Genomic DNA, 19,332 nt, shown 5'->3' on the forward strand with positions numbered 1-19,332 from the left:
ACACACACACACACACACACACACACACACACAATCACCTGGGGAAATTTAACCAGTACTATCAATGCCTGGACCCAGCTTTTGAAATTCTGATTTAGTGGAGTGAAATGGGGTCAGAAATCAAACGGATAATTTAAGTGCTACAAATGCAACCAGAGTTTTTAAAAACACTGATGCTAATCAATCCTACTCTCTCTGAAACCCCCATATCCTCTCACTCCCTTGCTCCCCATGCCCTGTCTCTAGGGATGCCTCCCAAAAGGCAGTATAAAATAACACAGTGTCCGGGGGCTCCTGCTTTCTTACTCCCTCATGGGACAACCCTCATAGTTCTAAAACAGAAGTCCAGCATTCTGGAAACCTTTCAGTCCTGGGTAAACTGTGAGGATGGTCACCCAAATCCCTGTATTGTCAACTCACCCTGGCCCTCTCAGCACCCCTATATACACCAGAGTCCAGAGTCTACCTTCTTTGATCCCCTCTGCATACTCCAAGCCTTAGGAAGAGAGAGAAACGCCCAATTAGCTTCAGCACTTGTCCTATCAGGCCCTTGCTTCTGCTGCCCTGACCTGGGGTGGGGGACACCCACTTGAGAAGGGACAGGGATTGGGCTGAGTGTTGCCTAGATGGTGTTCTTGCATTGATTTGCCCCATTCTGAATTTGCACTGCTGGTACTAATGTGCTCCTTCCTGTGGTCCTGGGGCTCTAAATCTAGGAGCCATTTGCTAAGCAATGTTCATATTTATTTGTGAAATTATATAGACCTTTATAGCACACTTACAAAGATGAATAAATCCCTGCTCACAAGGCCCAATTTGTTGTTCTAACATGACACTTTCGTGTCATAATCACCTTTCTTTCAGCTGGTTATGGCCAAGGCTGTTAGGGATTTATTAGAAGCATTTTATAATGTGTTTTACAAGATGTCATTGAGGTTGTAGCTTTGTTTATAGGAAAGAGAGGGAGGGATGGAGAAAAGGGGATGGGAAGAAGAGGGAGGGAGGGAGATGGGAGCTGGTGGCAGAGTATTCAGAAACGTTTGGAAACATCACCAGAATGAGCTTACCAGGAACTCTCTTTCTGCCCTCCACCCCCAACTCCCACCCCTGCTAGCCCCACCACTTGAAAAACTTTGATCTCTCACTTCAACAATATTATTGATCTTCAGAGGTGGGAGATGAGGAGGGGGAAAAAAGCACAGACATCAAGGAGATTTCAAGATAAGGCTGGGGAGGAAGGGACCTCCTTTATAGCCAGTGAAATATCAGGAAGCTTTGCTAGAAGTGAACTTTCCACCTCTGGTTCTTTCTCCCAAAAAGGAAAGAAGGAGAAAATAGATGGGCGGTAAGCTCAGCCATTGTCTTCCAGACCCTTGATGCGAGCTGGCGATGGCTCACCTTGCCTAGGGAGGGTTAGACTGAAGAGGGTGCTGGGAGAGAAGAGCAAAGACGCACAAGTGAAGGCCTGCATTCCCAGGGAGCTCACCCCATGAGGGACAGGCACATTCTCAAGCCAGCCATAGCTCCTTGTGCTAAATACGTTCATATGCCTGTGCACAAAGAGCACCAGCTGAACAGATGCAAAAGCAGGAGTTACAATTTTCTGGAATGTGAAGAATCGTCTCTGAGCAAGACCTTTACAGAACAATATTTTCCCGTGAAAGGCGTGCCTTCCTCCAGAGACTGGAAATGAGAGGGCAGCGCACATGTCGGAGGGAGCCATCCATGCCACAGGCAGGAATTTAGCACTATCGGGCACTCAAGGTGTTCCTGGAGGCAAAGGACAATGGGAAATGAAGCAGGTAAAGCCCTCTGGCTCTCACGGAGTTAGATACAGTCACCTATCACTAAGACCTGGAGCCTGAAGAGGCCGTACTAAGCAGAGACACAAGAAGACAGAGTAGGCCCGAAAGCTCCATATAGGAATAACTATGAACGTACTGTGGCTACAGGATGGTTCTGAACAAAACCGAAAGGGGACCAGGAACCAGGTCGTCATGGTTGGGACATTTTACTCTAAGGGAAAAAGAGACATCTCATCTTATATTTGCAAAAGATCCTTGACCCAGCGCTCATGAGCACACTAGCTCCCAGAACTCCATTTCTCCACAAAAATAGCCTTCTAAATTCCTTAAGGATATGACTGAGTCTAGGACTAGGAGAGGAAACACACCAGCTGAGTTCAGAGTACCTTTTAGTGTCAGGAAGGGAGTGATAAATCAGTAAATAAGGTCACATCAAAGGGACAGAGGAGTCCACCTGAAACCCAAGCTGGAAGAACTTGAGCAATAAAGTAACAACACAGCGGCAGAGTACAACCCAAATACGAGGAAAACAGCCACGAGTCCATACTGATGCGAATAAGAGGAATTAGGAAGGAAATGAAGGTAAGGAAACAGATCTCCCACCCAGAGCTTTGGGTAACTTACATGGATGCTCTCAGCTCCCCGACCCATTCTGAGTGAGCTGCTCCTGGGAATTGCTTGCAAAGAGTAGTGTGCACAGGGAGGGGAACCAGGGAAGTTTTCAGATGAGCACCTGACAGAACCTCAGTCCAATGACCAAGGTCAACACCATCAGTGAAAAGCCACTCTGCCACTATGCACCCTTGACATGATGTCATGAGACTGTCATTTCACCGTCCCCAAAAGTCAACTCCAACCTAAGCATAAGAACACACCAGAGCAAACCAAATGGAGGGGCAGCCCACAAAATGCCCCACTAATACTTATGGAAACAGTGAAGATCATCCAAAATAAAGAAACCCTGAGAAACTGTCACAGTCAAGAGAAGCCTAGACATGATGACTAAACTTTCTGTGGGGTCCTGGAAAAGAACAAGAACATGAAGGGAACCATTGCGATCCAAACTAAGTGTGGGTTTTGTTAAGAGCAATGGCACAAAGTGTGTTTTTTAGTTGTGCCAAACACACCAAGTATTGCAAGGCATTAACAATAGAGAAAACTGGGAGGAGACCTGGAAACCTTCTGTGCTATTCTTGAAACTTCCCTATAAATATGTTTTGTATTAGTTTTCAAAACATCCTTGGACTGCTATGTGCAGACTGAGTCATGGGAAAGCAAGAAAGAGCAAAGAGTGTGGTTCTGAGTAGCAGGGGACTGTGGGGATAAGGATTGGGTGTGAAAGTGGGAGAATGTGAAGATCGAGATCAACTACCAGTGTTAGGGGAGGATCAGGTTGAGGGGTGTGGGAGGAAGCAGAGGTCCAACTGGAGGTTTGCCAAGTTTGAGATGCTGGCCACATCCCCAAGTCACATATCAAGTAACATTCGAATGGCCATATCTGGACCTCAGGGAGGAAGGAACTGAGGCAGTAGGGACTTAGCATCCATTCTATATTCAAAGCAATGAAACTCAATCCATTCTCCCTGCTAAAGTTCTCTAAGCATCTCCTTTCTGTCAGATGCTGGCCTAGGGACTGGAGTTAGAGCAATTAGCAAAGCAGGAGATATGCTGTCAATAACAGACAGAGGAAGCAGCCAGGTTAGGCTGTGGTAAGTACTATGACAAGAGCAGGACAGGCATGGAACTGATAGTTTAGAGGGGGGGCAGGGATTCTTTAAGGAGATAGCATTGGGAAGAGGTTTGAATAACCTATGAGAACAAACCACCTGTGGGAACAGCATTTGGGATAGAGAATAGCTATTATAAAGGTCTTTTATGTTTATACAAAGAGAAGGATTCAAATGAGAGCTGCTAGAACCTGCCAAGAGGGACTCACAGAGAGGGAGAAACTGCTGACTTGGGAAAAGGCCACAGAGAGGGAAGAAATCCTTGTGACTGTAAAGTGCTGTGGGGACCCTGGCCTTTGAAGCAAGCAGGGTCCTTCCTCTGTACTCATGGGACAGGAGGTAAGCCTGTGGGTATTGAAACGGGCAGTCATACAGATATGGAGGTACAAGGCGGCCGGTTCCTGTGCTGAGGGGGAATAAGAGGTACTTGAAATAAAAAGAAGTACTCTTTAGAAGGAAGACTGGGGATGGGACAAGTAGAAGCCACAGTATAAGAGAGAAGAAATGAGGTCCTGAGCTGAGGCCACAAGACTCAAATGGGTTTCCTCCTGCTGACGTAACAAGTTATTTTCCAGTGTCTTTAAACAACACAAACTGTCATCTACTGTTCCAGAGGTCAGCTATACAAAAGGATCTAATGAAGCTAAAAATCAAGAAGCCTGTCGAGTGCACTAAGGGAGAATGTTTCCTTGCCCTTCCCAGCTTCTAGAAGCCACAATAGCCCTTTGCCCTCTTCCATCTTCAAAGCCACTAGCATAGCCTTCTCAAGTCTGGCACGACTCCCCTGCCTCCCTCTCCCATATTTAAGAAGCCCCTGTGATCACATGGGGCCCACATAAATGATCCAGCACAGACTTTTTCCTTCATGATCAGCTGATTAGCAATATTTATCCCCTCTGCAACCTAATATCCTATTGCCATGTCACCAATCTATCCACAGTCCAGGAATTAGGACACAGATATGGGGGGAGGGAGATTTTGCAATTTTCCACTTATCCCAGATGTGGCTCAGAGTCTGGTGTAAAATACAACCACTTCCTGCAGCAAGGTTTAATTGTGGGGAGGAAGGTAGAAGACAGCATGCCTGCATGGTAGGAGGTACATGCAATCAGCCATGGGCAAGGCGTGGACAAGTGCCTCACCCTCTCTGAGTCTCAGGCTCCTGTCTGATAAAGGAAGATAACAGCATCTACCGTGTGATGTTTCTCTAAGGATTAAAAGTTCCATATTAGGGGGCTGGAGAGATGGCTCAGTGGTTAAGAGCACTGGCTGCTCTTGCAGAAGGCCCAGGTTCCATTCCCGGTACCCACATGGCAACTAACAACCATCCCTAACTCCAATTCCAGAGGAATCCAGTGCCCTCTTCTGACCTCCACAGGCATTCCACTACAGGGGTGCATTTACACACATGCAGGCAATACAGTCACATACATAAAAGAAAAAAATTTAAAGCTCTAGGATAAAGGACAGTATAAATAGTAAATATTGGTATTGTGGACAGTGGATCCAATGGTACAGTTAGGATGTGAAAGAAAACAAAAACCCCAGTGTGGGCCACTTGGCTCAGTGACTGACTGAAAAGAAAATGACAGAAGGCCCCAGAGGAAGAGCCGTAGGGAGTGGCAGGCTGCAAACAAGTGTGATCTCCCACATGTGGAGATCTCTAAAGAGTCACATGCTACATAATGACATTGGTTGAGGTACTCCATGTTCTCCCTTCCTCTCTTCATAGGAAAATAAGGGTCAAGTGCAATGAGCCCTGTCACCACAGAGCATGCAGTACCTGGCACCTGGCATACAATGCATTCAATTCTCTGGCCTATTATCCAGGAAACAGCTAAATATTAACCACTGTGGAGCATAGCAAAATGGTCTGTGTACAGACAAGGACTCGGATATACCTGCAGTTGGACAAGGACAACCAAAGTAGCTCAGCCACACTGGTGGCAGAGCAAGGCCCCGTCATTCTCTGATCCCTACAGCACAGGCTGCTGCTGTCTCAGCAAACAGCAGGGACATCCGGAGGGACAGGGAGGAGGCCATCAGAAACTTTACAGGGAATTTAGGCATGGGTTTACTCCTCCAGGAATCAGGTTGAGGAAGTGCCCCTTCCTCAGGTTCACACAGACAGAATGCAAGAGTCAATTGCAGTTACAGTGCTCTGCCACTGTCCCGTGCTCCTCAGTCCTCCCCCAGTGCTGTGACTTGAGTGTTCCCTCCAAAAGTACTCAGATTTAATTGCCAAGTGGAAACTGGAGGAGGGGATTGGGTCATTGGATTAATGTTTTTATCAAGGGAATAGATTAGCTGTCTTGAGAGTAGGTTCCTGACAAAAAGGATATTTGCCCCAGTTTCTTCTCTGTTTGCACATGATAACTTTCCCTCTTGCTATGAAGCAGCTCAAAGGCCCTGCCATATGCCCTTGCCATGCTCCTAGACTTTCCAGTTTTCAGAACTGAGTCAATAAGCTTTTTTGTTTATTGCTTACTTAGTCTGTAAACTCTGTTACAGCACCAGGAAATGGGCTAAAGAAACCCAGGAAACTGAGGGCGGGAATTCAAGAGCAGCTTTAGGAACAGGCTTCCAAATCAGATAAAGGAAAGCTTCCTTTTTAATTCTGCAGGTCAATGACTTTTAATAATTCTCTACAGAGCTAGACATCCAATTAAAATTCCTCAAGGACAGACACTGGGCCCCATTCATCTCTGTACCAAAAACCTAATACTGGGTGGCATCATTAGGAGTTCAAAGGAAGAAAAGAAAGGGTGAAGGGAGGGAGATCCAAGAGAGAAAGAAGGAAAGGAGGGGAGACACAGAGAGATGAGAAGGAGGAAGGGAAGAAGACAGGAGGAAGGGAGAGAGGAAGGGAGGGAGGGAGGGAAGGAGGAAGGGAAGGAGGGAGAAAGGCAGATGTGGGAGGGGAAAGAATGGATGAGGGAAAAAAAACTATGGTTTTTTTCTGAGTCTGGAGGAAGGCTGGGTCTGTGGAGACCTAGAACAAGCCATTGAACCCCTGCAAATAGGGCCTTCAAGGCCCTACTGTAAGTTGTTTAGTACCCATTCCCTCTGCCAATGGCTCTTCTGAGTACAGGTAGCTAAGCATCTAAATATCAAAGAACTAGATGGCCATGCCAGAGTGTCACTGGGCATTTCTCCCACTTTCCCCCCACCAGGCAGGCCAGTTCATGCACCACACTCACATTTGGGACATGTCCAGAGTCCTAGGTGGAGCCTTATCAGCATGGGGAGGAGAACAGATGTGAGGCCCACAGAAACCACAAGGACACCCTCTGCTATGCCCTACAGTGTCATCCCAAGGTCAGTGGCAGCTGCAGCCCGTCTGGGCTCTGGAGTCAACACAAGGCATCGTGACTGCTGGATCCACAAACTGCCATGGGTTATGCTCTTGTTTATATTGGGTTTATCATTACTATCTTTACTGTAATTTTTAATTTGTCTCATTCTCCCTATGACAACAATGCTGCATAGAAATAGTTTTGTTTTAATTAGATGGCTGGGTCTGTGGAGACCTAGAACAAGCCATTGAACCCCTGCAAAAACAGATCCTCCTCCTCTGGCTTGGAAGATTCCTGCCAGCTCCCAAATCCTACCTATCCCTGACCCTCTCTAATGTTCCTGAACCAAATGATGTTCCAGGCCTTTCTAAGGAGTCCACACCCAGATGCTCAAAGTCACCTCTGTTTAAGTCCTGTAGTGGAAGAGGAGGCAAATGCCCTGAGTACCATTTAGCAAATGGGGAAAGTGAGGCACTGGGCACTTCTGCCTCTGCTTCCCAAGCCTACAACCAGAAGACACACAGTTCTCTTCCTTCACTCTTCCCACTGCATCTCCTGTTCTTTCCCTCCCACCCTGAATGGGTGAAAAGGTAGTATCCACACTTTATCTGGGCCGTCCTTATCTGGCAGCTCCAAATCTCTGGTCAAGCCACTACAACTTTCCAGGCAAACTAATAAGAGTTAGCAACCATTATTCCATCCCCTTCTCAGAATCTGTGTCTTCACCCTTGACAGTTACAGTCAGCTATTCACACATGTGATGAACACCATCAAGACCTCAGGAAGAATGTACTCATGACCACTCAGGATGATATCCTGGTGGCAGTTGTATTACCTTGTACTACCTGTATGGCAGTAATATATGGTGATGACTTGGAGAGGCTAATGCCATTGAAAGATTCTTTGGCTACAGTTCCCCTAGAAACTAAAGGCACACAGTACCATAGTATACAGGGTCATGTGGGGAAGTGGGAAGGTGTGAGCTACAGCCTGCACTATGTTCTCTGGGGAGGGCAGGCATTCCAGAGCAAGCAGTTGTGAATAGATGGGCTGTTTATGACATCTGTGGGTTAGGGATGAAAAAGATGATTATGATGATTTGGTACCTGGTCCTGGGGTGATTTAGGGCAGGAGGAATATAGGCTTATGGGAGTACAGTAGTTAAAAGAACTGATTGGGGACTGGGGTCTGGACTGGTTTGCTGGCATATGGAAGGATATTCATAGACAAGTGGTTCAGTGTCTCTAGGAATGAGCCCAGGGAAGAACAGTCTCTCTCCATCCAACATATTGACATCTAATATGTCAAAACATCATAAATACAGAGAACAATGCAGCAAAGGAGGGGAGGCCTTTACACTCCCATCTGTATCATATCACTATGAACAGAGGCAAGCCAGCACTCAGCTGACAACTGTCAGACGAGCAGAGCCAGGCTCCCAGTCTCCCTGTGCAGATCACTGTCCTGTGATACCAGGCTTCCTTCTCAACTTATCTCCTACCATCATGTTACTTTGACTGTACCTGGAACAGGCCAAGAGGAACATGTGGAGCAGGAGACAGAGAATATGTACAGTATCATGAGTGGTTGCTTATCACACTCCCCCATGGCCCTTCCAACATCTAACACTGCCAGTAAAGAAGCCCAGCCTCCCTCATCAACCCACAGACACATGTGGTCTTAGGAACACAACAACTCAGGGTGTGTCTGCCCTGGCATGTCATCTCCACCAATAAGACGTCCCACAGTGTACAAGAGACACAAGTGTGAACAAGTTCCCAGACCCAGCTCTCTCCATCTGGAACCTCCTGCTCAGCAGCCTGGGTGGGAAGAAACACACACACACACCCACACACACACACACACACACACACGTACACACACACACAAAAGCTTCAACCACTACCCACACACTGTGGCTTTGGGGACCCTAGAGACCCTGCCACCAGAACGCTCTGTCTCCTCGGCCCCTACCATTGATGAGATAAAGCCCCCTTTTAATTTGTCTCCCCTTCAGCACCAGTTTCAGTGCCTCTCTCCCTGTATCCTTGCTTCCTGATGTCAAGAAGGTGTTGGTTTTGATATAACATCAATTGTAGTCCAGGCATCATTGCCACAATTCCCTTGCACATTACTAAATTTTTCTGAGCTTGAACTTCCTTATCTGCAATATGGGAATAATGCTGCCTTGTAGAAATGATTAAAGAAACAGCATGTGTAGCATTCTAGGTATAGTGTAGATAAGATCAAAACATGTAATGGTGGTCTTGATGTTTACAAGCTTACTAGGGCTGAAGGTCCTTGGGTCTGGAGAGGAGCATATGGGTGGGTACCTGGCCTGGATGAGAAGCTTGAGGACCAAGAGGTATACAGTCCCTTCCCAGTCTGGCGAAAGATGCTCATAAGCCCTGGTCTTGCCCAAGAAGACTTTTCTCAATGATGGCAGCCCATTCGCACTCACTGGTTGATTCTCCAATAATACAGCAAGCCAAGACCCTAACCAAAGATCTTCAAATTCCAGATAACCAACTACCCAGGCATGTACCATATTTGTGTATAGCACAACCCAATAAGGTAATAATTAATAACTATCATTGGCTAGTGGGTTGCACATCAGAAAGACAGAATAGATGATATAATTGCACTGTGTGTCCAATTATAGACTACAGTGGAGATAATAATAGGATTAATTAACCTGGAAAGGACTGAACAAAAGGATCTATGGCAGCTAAACAGCAGCCAGAGAACCTGAAGCCCAGGGGGTTGGGGACAGCTGGCCTGTGTCACTGACAAGGGGCCTTTTGACACATAGGGCTTCCATTGCCCTTTCGAGGGATGACATGTCTACTAACAGCCAGTCCCTGGAGGAGCTGTTCCGGCCTCCTGGCTGGAGACACATGGCACTCAGGGGGGTCCCCCAGGTGGAGCTCATTCATAAAGGATCCATGGAAGTGGTAGTAGAACTGGAGAGTTGCCCAGAAATGAGCTAAGAAGGATACTAAGCTGTTCCTCCCCTTGTGTCACCAGCTCTGTTCTTGGTGCCCCAACAAAGGCTGGAGACAAGGGTCCATGCTCCACATTTAGGAGATGAATGAGCCAGATGCCTGCTGAAGGCTGTTAAATCCCTACACGAGGGCTGTAACTAAGCTGCTCCCCTGTCCAGGAAAATGGTTTGCAGCATCAAAACTGGCTGATCTGGTAACATCAACTAGCCCTTTGCAGCAAACACTCCTGGCTGGGATTTTGCATTTCCGTGGCAGTAATGATCTGCTCTCTGCTTTGCACACTGTACATTCTCATGCCTGCACCTTTCAGCCTGGCCATTCAACACCTGCAAACTCCTCCGATCTCCTCTACCCTCTAGACTCCCAAGGCTACAGACTAAGGAGACTAGAAGTCCAGAGCAGCCCAATCCTGGGCAGTCACCCTCTTTTCCTTCAAGGCCTTACCGCACTTCTTCTTCTTGGTCCTCCTCTGGGAAGTCTTCCTCAGACCAAGGACAGCATGCCCAGAATTGCTATATGTGCCCCACAGCACTCTTCCTATATTACCTGACAGTGGTACTCAACAGTTTCATGTGCATCCAGCACTTTTTTTTTCTCAATTAAAGGGCTATCACCAAGAGCAGGCACTGGATCATCTGTTCCTCAAATGGTTTGAGGCATCTCATAGGTTTTCATTAATCCCTTATCAAATGAATAAATTATAAATAAAAAAGCTTTAATGGTTTTATGCTGAGCACTGTCACTTGCATTTAATTCCCACAACAACCCTGTAAGGTAGTATTATGCCTCTTTAAAGATAAGGAACCAAGAAGCAGAGAAATTAATTACTCTGTTTAAGGGGCTACAGCTGGGAAGACAATAGGGCTGGAATTTACATGGAACTCTTCTTCACCCCCACAGTACATTTTTTTCAAACATCTTGTTGTGGCAAATAGAGTTTTGCTTGCAATTTCAATTTCTGTAAACCAGAGCTCTACTATCTAATACCATATACATTAGAATACATCCCACAACACCAAAAATGTGTGAGGCACAAAGAACACACTAGGGAATTTGCAGGTTTTCTCTTTCCAACAAGTTCAAAGCCATCTCAGAGTGTTTTTAGCCAAGGCAGATAAGCCTCAGCAACTCGGGGACTTGTTACTTTTTCTCTCAAGGTCAACTTGGCAGATAGGGTGAGTGACTCTGTGCTTCACGTTTAGAGGATCAAAGAAACAAAGGGACCTTACTATGGACAAAATGTTTATAGTGCCCCCAAATTATAGATTGAAACCTAACCCTATAGGTGACTATTTCAAGGTGAGAGATCTTTCAGAGGGACCTTGAAAGGGAGCAAGGGAACCTGATGGAAGCAGGAGAATGAAGAAGAGACTACAAGTAGTTCTGGTAAGGACCAGAAGCTTGCACTAGGACTAGACATTCAGAAAGTCATGGTCCCAAGTCTGGCTGGGGACAGACTAACAGACAGGAAGAAGGGAGGAGCATTGGTAGCCAGCCCTAGGTCACTGGGAATCAGTGTCTTGTCATCTCCTCCCCTGACCAACGCCAGTAATTGACCAGGATGTTCTTGGGATACCAGAACCCTCTCCCTGTCTATTTACCAAGAGTCTGCTGCCAATTGTGTGCATTACTGTTGATTATGCAACTAGATTAAGTATTATGCAAATTAATAAGCTGTAAAAGGAATAATAAATGAAAAGGAAGTTGGTGATTGTAAGAACGTCATGGTGAATGCTTTAGAAAGACTCGGGAAAGGCAAGTCCTTAAAGTGCTGTTTAATAGAGGGTGGGTAAAATGACTGGGCTTTGGAGAGTAGACTTGGGGAGAGGCAGACATAATTACAAACTACAGTTCTGCAGCGCTGGTGCTTGAATGGGTCTGGAAGCTCTGGCTCAACTTTAAAGAAACCCAGATTGAGTTGGATGATGCAGCCCAAGCCTGGAAGGTGAGGAGGAGGAGCATGAACAGCAGACTTCCATGCTGTCCCTCAGCCACGCCCCATCATGTAGTGAACCTTAAAATATGTTCAACCAAAGTGAAGTGGTAAGATGCACAGGTCTTACATCTTTCTCTTCTCTTTTAATAATATATTCATTCTTCTGGAAGATAAGTTCTTACCAGGTTGCCTAGGCTGGCCTTGAACTCCTTGGCTTAAGCAGTTCTCCCACCTCAGCTTCCTGAGTCACTAGACTACAGGCACGCACCACCACACTCAGCCTGAATGACCAGCTCTAGAAGTCTTGGATTCACTAGTTGTCAGTGCCTGTTATATTACGGAGGATAGTGCTTCTATACTTGGAAGGAAGGTTGTAGATAGTTTCCCAAAGAGAGGGTACATTTCCCCTGCCTATGACTTTTCTGTAGTGTAAGACAGGTGAGGAATCGGGTGACTGACCCACTGAAGAGATAACCACTGATCTACCTTGAAGCTCCATTGACCTGTGACCTTCCCATGAGCATCATACATTTTCAAAGAGTAGTCTCCCTCTGAGGGTGAATACTCAAATCAAAGACCTTACCTTCTCCTTAAAGTTGCTTAATGAGCTTGATCTTTTAGCTGCCATAGGCCTTCTTCACTGTTAGCTAACGGTCTCTGTCCTTGTGTGAGGAAGCACTTATGTGAACTCCCATTTTTCCTTTACTCACTGGTTCCACAAACATTTATTGAATATTTATATGTTCAGGGATACCTCTGAGATGATGAAGATAATTTTCTCTTTGCCATCAAGTAAAGGTAATGAAAAAGGATTACAAATGCAATGTAAAACACACCTAGAAGTTAAACAAATGGAGACTAGCTCAGGTATCAGCTGGCCACTGTCAGGCTCACCAGTACATGTGATCACTTGCACACACACAAACACACACACACACTCATGTGCACACACTTGCACATACTCCCTTTCTCCAACTCTGTATTGGCTCTTAACAGACCACAATGTATCCAGTGCACAGAACTCTAAGAGAAAATGAACTTAAAAGTTCAGGTCCTCAACTAGAGTATCCTCCCTCCAGTCCTGTACAATGCCTGGGGTGCACACAGAGCTGTGTCCAGTAGGTCCACTGAGAAGAGAACCTCCTCCTGCCTTCAGAGTGACTCTTCCCCACCACGTGCATGGAGGGGAGCAGGGAGACCTCAGTAATTCCAGCAGAAACCTTCTACAAAGCCAGCTCCTCTTCAGCAGAACATCAATCTGCCTACATTACTCCACCCTGGAAACATCTGGGCGATCCCACTGTCTGCAGAGCTCATTAAATCTCTGCCCCTTAACCTGGTTATAGACAGCTCTCCATGATTTGTTTACTTCTTCACCTCATCTCCCAGCGCTTTGTTCTCTAATTCCAATCCCCTTAGACACATACACACATGCATGCACACATACATGCACAAACACAAATGCACACACATGCATGCATACATACATGTGCCTTATTTAATGCATTCATAATTTTGTTCCTATTTTTCCCTCTGTAGGACCTCTTGGTGGGTTTTCTTATTTTTGGTTTGGTCCTGGCTAACTCTTACTCTCATGGTCCTATTCCAGCCACAACTTTTCTTAGAGGTCTTCCCAAAGCTCCAATACCTCCAAGTAACCAGAAAGTAACCCTTGTCCTGTTACTCACCGCACTGTTTCAGAATCTATGCATATGATTTCTCTGGAGATCTCTGTCTCTCAAGCTAACACCAATACACAGCCCAGACCCTACCCAGCCCAGCATCAGTGTTCAACAAATACTGTCCATAAGAGACAGGCAACTGAAAGCAAAACCCACATCCTGCTTTAGGCAGTCTACTATATAAGGAAGGACAGGCTATAACAAATTCACTCAGGAAGTAAGTTCTGTGTTAGAGAGTCAACACATACATCGATCAGCCTTTTGTTGCTGTTAAGAAATACCTGAGGAAAAACAACTTAAAGAATAAAAGGTTATTTGGTTCATAGTTTCAAAGGCCTCAGTCCATGGTCACCTGGCCCCAGTGTTATGGGTATGTGGCAGTGCAGAATGTCCTGTTGAGGAGGGCATGGCAAAGTGAAGCTGCTCACCTCATTGTAGCCAGGAAGCTCTAACTAGACCCCATATCCTAATGGCTCATTCAGCTATGAACTCATCAGATGGTTAATCCATTGATGAAGTCAGCACCCTATGATCAATCCCCTATCAGTAGTATAGCTCTCTGGGGCCCAAGCCTTCCACACATGAGACACTTTAAACCACAATGGACTGTGAGATGCCCTGACCCTCTGGCTCAATATTCTAACTACTTAGTAGGCAGATCTTAGGAAGGAATGATTGGATATAGTGCCCAAAATATGTAAAGGGCTCATGTGACTCAATGACAAACACAATAATAAAAATAACCCCATTAAAAATGGGTAAGGTGCCTGAATGGACAACTCTCAAAAGAAGACATAGAAATGGCCAACAGGAACATCACTAGTCAGCAGGGAAATGCAAATCAAAACCACAGTGACACAGCAGCTCATGTCTATTAGGCTGTCTATTATCAAAAAAGACAAAAGGTAAGTGCTGGCAAGGATGTAAAGAAAAGTGAAGCTTTGTACACTGTGGGTGGGAATGTAAATTAGCATGACCGTAATGGAAAACAATATGCTGGCCCTCAAAACACTAAAACTAGAACTTCCATATGACCAAAGCATCCCATTTCCAGGTACATAGCCAAAGGAAATTAAATGAGTGTGGTACAGAGACAACCTCCATGCTCACCGTAACTGTAGTCTTGTTCACAATAGCCAATTACGGAGACAGAGGAATGGGCGGAAAATGATATTTTATATATATACATATATGTGTGTGTGTATATATATAGTGGAATTTTTCTAGCCACAAAGAATTAAGTTATGTTGTTTACAGAAAAATGGATGCAACGAGAGACAATTATATTAAGTGAGCTAAGCAGACATCACATTTTTCTCTCATTTCGGGTGGGTCTCATTTTTATATAGATATGTAAAATCATGTATATATGATATTATATGAAAGCGGAAGCAGAAGTGTCTGGGAGAGAGGAGGGGAAAGAGAATGAAAAGGGATAGGGAAGAGGGATATGCTCAAAGTATATTATATCCTTGTATGAAAATGTCTTCATGTAACCCAACACCATACAATGAATATACATGAATGTGTATATTATATACTTGTATGAAAGTGTCTTAATGTAACCCAACACCACATACAATGACTACACATGAATAAAAAAATGTAGAAGAGCAAATGGGGGAACCCCACAGCTTGTGACAACGCAGGTGAGCCTGGAGGACATTATACTAACTGAAATAAGCTGAAGAGAGCCAAGGATTGCATGACCTCACACACAGAATCTGAACAAGCCAAACTCATGGAGCTGATAGTAAAGATGTGGTTTCCAGAGGTGAAGGCACAGGGAGATGTCGCCCAGAGTGTTCCGTTTGAGTTCGGCAACAGGAATAAGCATTAAGGACCTAGTGTATACTGATGTGACTATAATTAGCAATACCACCATGTATTTGACATTCACTAAGAAAGTGTCCTTAAATATTCATTTCACCAGCCAAAAAAATGCCATCACATGAACTGATGGACAGACTGACTGCACTGATCATTTTGCAGTGTCAAAATATCATTATACACCTAACACATACAACTTTTTATCTATTGTGCTTCAATAAAGCTTTTAAAAAGCCCAGTGCATACACACATACAGAGGGAGAGAGGAGAGAGAGAGAGAGAGAGAGAGAGAGAGAGAGAGAGAGAGAGAAGGAAGATAAGACATTAGGGGAAGGCAAAAGATGGTTGGGTTACTGCAGCTTAATAATAAGCCCCTTGCTTTCTAAGGAGTGAGGAACATTTACCAGGGGAGAGTATGGCCAGCTGTCCTGACCACTCAGTCTCTTGACAACCCCATCTCCCCATATTTTTATGCATCAGAATTCTGACTGATCTGGATGATGTCAGTGGGTTGATAGACTCTAAATCAATTAACCAAGACCTGATGCCCCTGGAGAAAAGACAGTGACACAGTGACACATAGCCTTTGATCTCAAAGCAGAGGACCAGTCTTGGACCACAGTTCTCACGCAGCGGCCCAGTGCTGAGTTGGGTCCTCTTCTGGGCTACCTTGTGACACATTCTGGCTAAATGAATAGTCCTCAAGCTCCTGATTCAAAGTGAACCAATGCGTTCATCAGCAAGAGGTCATTTCCCATGAAGTGTTAGAGATAAAGGAAACTGAGAGATCACCGAGCAAAACCTGGCACTTCACCATGAAGAACTGAAAGGCAACTCCACAGTGAATTCTAGTGACCGGTAGTGAGAAGAACATAGAAATCTTTTCATTTGAAAAGTTTCTAAGTTTTTGAGGAACTACATTGTGTAACAGAGAGAAAGTGAACATTAGTCAAATGATGGGGCTTCAAACCCAGTTCTCCCTGCTAGCTCTGTGGTTTTCAGCAAGTTAGGAAACATCCTCTAAGAACTATTTCTTTCCCACAAAATAAATTTAATAATATCTATTTCATAGTTGTGGTTAACTGAGATACTGCAGATATATTATGTATCAGACTTTCATTGACACGACAAAATATCTAAGCAAAAATCTAAAAGAAGCAAAGACTGAATAGTTCTCTGCAAGAAGAAAAGAACGAAGAGATATAATTAAGGGCTAAACTGTGATGTCCACTCTAAACACTGTTAAGAGTTCAAAAAAGATGGAACACTTGCTTGAGACTTTATAGAGAACAGATGGGTCAGTTTATGAAGTGGTTCATGTGCATGGATCAGTTAATCCAACCAGCCACTTCATGGTCCATCCCTTCTCATCTTGCTAGGCTTAAATTCTGTTCCCCCCAAACCTGTATATTGACAATGTTCAAACTTCCTGTTTCTCAAAATATAGCTTTAGGGGCTGGAGAGATGGCTCAGTGGTTAAGAACACTGGCTGCTCTTGCAGAGGACCCTGGTTCAGCTCCTAGCACTCACATGGCCACTAACAACAATCTGTAATTTCAGTTCCAAGGAATCTGACAGCCTTTTCTGACCTCCTCAGGTATTGTACAACACAGGTACACTTACACACATGCAGGCAATACACTCATACACATAAAATAAGATAATAAATAAAATATTTTTAAATATATAGCTTTATTTGGGGAAAATATCATTTCAGATGTAATTAGCTGTGTGAGGTCATAGTAGAGTAGGATGAGCTCAATCCAGTATTTTTTACATCAGTGGTCACCAGAAGATCAGGAATTCAAGGTCATCCTTGGCTATATAGTATGTTTGAGGCCAGCCTAGAATACATGAGACCCTGTATCAGAAAGGTTACACATAGGAAGAGTGAGCCATGTGCAGACTAGGGTGAGGCTACTACAAGCCCAAAACTACCAGCAGCTGGAAACAGGTCCTTCCAATGCCTTCAGAGGGAGCATGGCCCTGCACACGCCTTGACCTGGGGATCTGACTTCTGTAGCACAGAGACAACACATTTCTATTGTGTTAGTCACTTAGTTTGTGGTCCTTCATTACAGCAGCCACAGAAGCTAATACACACCCCAACCCTAGTGCTACGATTGGCATCCTGCCCTGGCAGAATTAAACCACTCAATGGGAAGCCAAAGGAAGCTACACTTATTCCCTTATTTAGGAGCAGTTGAATAAAGCAAGCTCTAACCTGCCCCAGGGCCTGTGGTCACCCTTCTCATCTTCAGGAGGGAGAGGGCAAAACATCTGCTTTCTGGGCCCATGATTTCTGAAGACAGGAATGGGATGGCCACAGTCACATATGCTTAGTAAAAAAACATATTCAAGGTCTTCCAGTCCTGCCTGGTTCGAAGTCCCATTACTGCTCTCTGCGTCTGGCTGTCCAGCCTCCCCTTATGCATAGTGATAGAAGTTGGTTAACACAAGTTCCATTAAAACAAAATTACAAGCAGTGTGTGATGGCACACACCCTTAATCCCAGCTCTTGGGAGGCTGAGGCAGGCAGATCTCTGTGAAAATGAAAACGAGGCCAGCCTGGTCTACATAGGGAGTTCCAGGCCAGCTGGGGCTACAAGGAGACAGAGAGACAGATGGATCACTCGACCTCACTGACTAGGTAGTCTAGATGCCTGGGCATGTTCTAGGGGCTACAAGGACCCTGTCTCAAATAAATAAATAAATAAATAAATAAATAAATAAATAAATAAATAAATAAATAAAACAAAATTATGAAACCTTTGGTCAATTCAAAATTTGTTCTGTGAGTGTGTATAGATATATTTATATATGCTTGTACATTCATAACATGGAAATCAGAGGACAACCTCAACTTTTATTCCTCAGGTGCCATCCACCATGTGTTTTGGAACAGGTTCTCTTATTGGTCTGGAGCTCTTCAAGAAAGCTAGACTCTGTGGCCAGAGAACCCCAGGCATCTACTTGTCTCCACTTCCCCCGAACTGGAATTATAAGTACATGCCACCCAGTTTTTCTTATGTGGGTTCTGGGGTTGAACTCAGGTCCTCATACTTGGAACACAAGCACTTTACTGACCGAGCTATCATCCAATCCCCAAAGTTTGTTCTGTAAAGAACTCAAATACAACTCTTCCTGCAGGTTACATCTCTAACAATATTAGTCCCACCCTCTAGGGCCCTGCAGGAAAGGAAAGGTGAAATTCAATCACCCGTCTTCTTGGGAGATCCACAGATACCTGACTCTTTGACAAGAGTTTTCTACAAACTGGGCACTGGGCCAGGGACTGGGGGTACTGAGAGGATGGAGGTACTAAGAGGATTGAGACATGGCAGTCATTTAAACTGGAAGTTCCTGGCAAGCAGACTGGTTCTGACTATCAGTACAATGTGGGAGAAACACTTTGCCCAAACAGCAGCAAATAAAATTTTAAAAGAGAGGGAAATGTAGAGCCCTATTATCAGTGACAGACTCCCACAATGCTGAGTTAAGGAGATTACTGTCCACAAAGGAGGAAGAAACCTAAAAGTTGAACGGCCCTGAAAACCCCCCTTGACCTCATTTGAAAAGATTCCTTTCATTTGCCCGATATCCAGTCTTCCTTCCTGGGGTGTAAATTCCCTGAAAAGCCCAATCTTTTTGGGACATGAAACTGTTGGCTGCCCTTTTGAGGGCTGAGAGCAAAGAGCTCCAAAATTTATGCAGTACATTAAGCGAGATGCCTCGGTATCCAACTAGGTTAAATTGCTTTCTATATTTAAATTGCCTGCTAGCTGGTTAGATGTGGGAGCCACAGCTGTGAAATGGATAGTTCCAGCCAATAAATAGAAAGGCATAAATCCTAATGGATTAATCTGTTATAATTAGACAATTCTGGTTGACTTTGACATGGAACCCAACTCTTGGGAGGAGAGAAGTGAGGTGAGGGGCCCTTCAGGTGTGGGGAAAGCACGGCAAGAGGACAGCCAAATATGAAAGATAGAGTTTGAAGACCAGAGAAGCTTCCAGGCCATAGCCAGAGTTAGAGCGCAAGGGCTAGGGA

This window comes from Nannospalax galili, unplaced genomic scaffold (genome assembly GCF_000622305.1).
Source record: "Nannospalax galili isolate Female #2095 unplaced genomic scaffold, S.galili_v1.0 scaffold291, whole genome shotgun sequence".
In the NCBI taxonomy this organism is placed as follows: domain Eukaryota; kingdom Metazoa; phylum Chordata; class Mammalia; order Rodentia; family Spalacidae; genus Nannospalax; species Nannospalax galili.